The sequence below is a fragment of the Triturus cristatus genome, unplaced genomic scaffold, assembly GCF_964204655.1.
Source record: "Triturus cristatus unplaced genomic scaffold, aTriCri1.1 SCAFFOLD_335, whole genome shotgun sequence".
NCBI classification, from domain to species: domain Eukaryota; kingdom Metazoa; phylum Chordata; class Amphibia; order Caudata; family Salamandridae; genus Triturus; species Triturus cristatus.
The window spans coordinates 400,112-402,270 of record NW_028187910.1 but is presented as its reverse complement, the minus strand read 5'-3'; positions in this window follow the sequence as shown (position 1 = coordinate 402,270).

Here is a 2,159-nt window from a genome sequence, read left to right as displayed (position 1 = left end):
ATGTTAATTGCTCCACAGTTAGGATGTCTACACATACTGTCAATGTCATCTCTGTACATGTGAGGTGCTCCAGAGTCACTGCCCTCTCTGTGCATTTGCGAGGTACTCCAGAGTTAGGATGTCTACAAACACAGTCGCTGCTCCTCTCTGTGCATGTGAGGTGCTCCAGAGTTAGGATGTCTACAAACACTGTCACTGCCCTCTCTGTGCATGTGAGGTGCTCCAGAGTTAGGATGTCTACAAACACTGTCACTGCCCTCTCTGTGCATGTGAGGTGCCCCAGAGTTAGGATGTCTACAAACACTGTCGCTGCCCTCTCTATGCATGTGAGTTGCTCCAGAGTCAGGATGTCTGCAGACACTGTCACTGTCCTCTCTGTGCATGCAAGGTGCTCCAGAGTCAGGATGTCTACAGACAGTGTCTCTGCCCTGTCTGTGCATGTGAGGTGCTCCAGAGTTAGGATGTCTACAAATACTGTCACTGCCCTGTCTGGATGTCTACAAACACTGTCCCTGCCCTCTCTGTGCATGTGACTTGCTCCAGAGGTAGGATGTCTACAAATACTGTCACTGCCCTCTCTGTGCATGTGAGGTGCTCCAGAGTCACTGCCCTCTCTGTGCATGTGAGGTGCTCCAGAGTTAGGACGTCTACAAATACTGTCACTGCCCTCTCTGTGCATGTGAGGTGCTCCAGAGTTAGGATGTCTACAACTACTGTCACTGTCCTCTCTGTGCATGTGAGGTGCTCCAGAGTTAGGATGTCTACAGACACTGTCACTGCCCTCTCTGTGCATGTGAGGTGCTCCAGAGTTAGGATGTCTACAAATACTGTCACTGTCCGTTCTCTGCATGTGAGGTGCTCTAGAGTTAGGATGTCTACAGACACTGACCCTGCCATGTCTGTGCATGTGAGTTGCTCCAGAGTTAGGATGTCTACAAATACTGTCCCTGCCCTGTCTGGATGTCTACAAACACTGTCCCTGCCCTCTCTGGGCATGTGAGGTGCTCCAGAGTGAGGATGTCTACAGACGCTATCACTGTCCTCTCTGTGCATGTGAGGTGCTCCAGAGTTAGGATGTCTACAAACACTGTTGCTGCCCTCTCTGTGCATGTGAGGTGCTCAAGAGTTAGGATGTCTACAAACACTGTCACTGCCCTCTCTGTGCATGTGAGGTGCCCTCTCTGTGCATGTGAGGGGCTCCAGAGTTAGGATGTCTACAAACGCTGTCGCTGCCCTCTCTGTGCATGTGAGGTGCTCCAGAGTTAGGATGTCTACAAATACTGTCACTGTCCTCTCTGTGCATGTGAATTGCTCCACAGTTAGGATGTCTACACATACTGTCAATGTCATCTCTGTGCATGTGAGGTGCTCCAGAGTCACTGCCCTCTCTGTGCATTTGCGAGGTACTCCAGAGTTAGGATGTCTACAAACACTGTCGCTGCTCCTCTCTGTGCATGTGAGGTGCTCCAGAGTCACTGCCCTCTCTGTGCATTTGTGAGGTCCTCCAGAGTTAGGATGTCTAAAAACACTGTCACTGCCCGCTCTGTGCATGTGAGGTGCTCCAGAGTTAGGATGTCTACAAACACTGTTGCTGCCCTCTCTATGCATGTGAGTTGCTCCAGAGTCAGGATGTCTGCAGACACTGTCACTGCCCTCTCTGTGCATGCAAGGTGCCTCAAAGTCAGGATGTCTACAGACAGTGTCCCTGCCCTGTCTGAATGTCTACAATCACTGTCACTGCCCTCTCTGTGCATGTGAGGTGCTCCAGAGTTAGGATGTCTACAGACACTGTCACTGCCCTCTCTGTGCATGTGAGGTGCTCCAGAGTTAGGATGTCTACAGACACTGTCACTGCCCTCTCTGTGCATGTGAGGTGCCCTCTCTGTGGATGTGAGGTGCTCCAGAGTTAGGATGTCTACAGACACTGTCACTGCCCTCTCTGTGCATGTGAGGTGCTCCAGAGTTAGGATGTCTACAGACACTGGCCCTGCCATGTTTGTGCATGTGAGTTGCTCCAGAGTTAGGATGTCTACAAATACTGTCCCTGCCCTGCCTGAATGTCTACAAACACTGTCCCTGCCCACTCTGTGCATGTGACTTGCATCAGAGTTAGGATGACTACAAACACTGTCCCTGCCCTCTCTGTGCATGTGACTTGC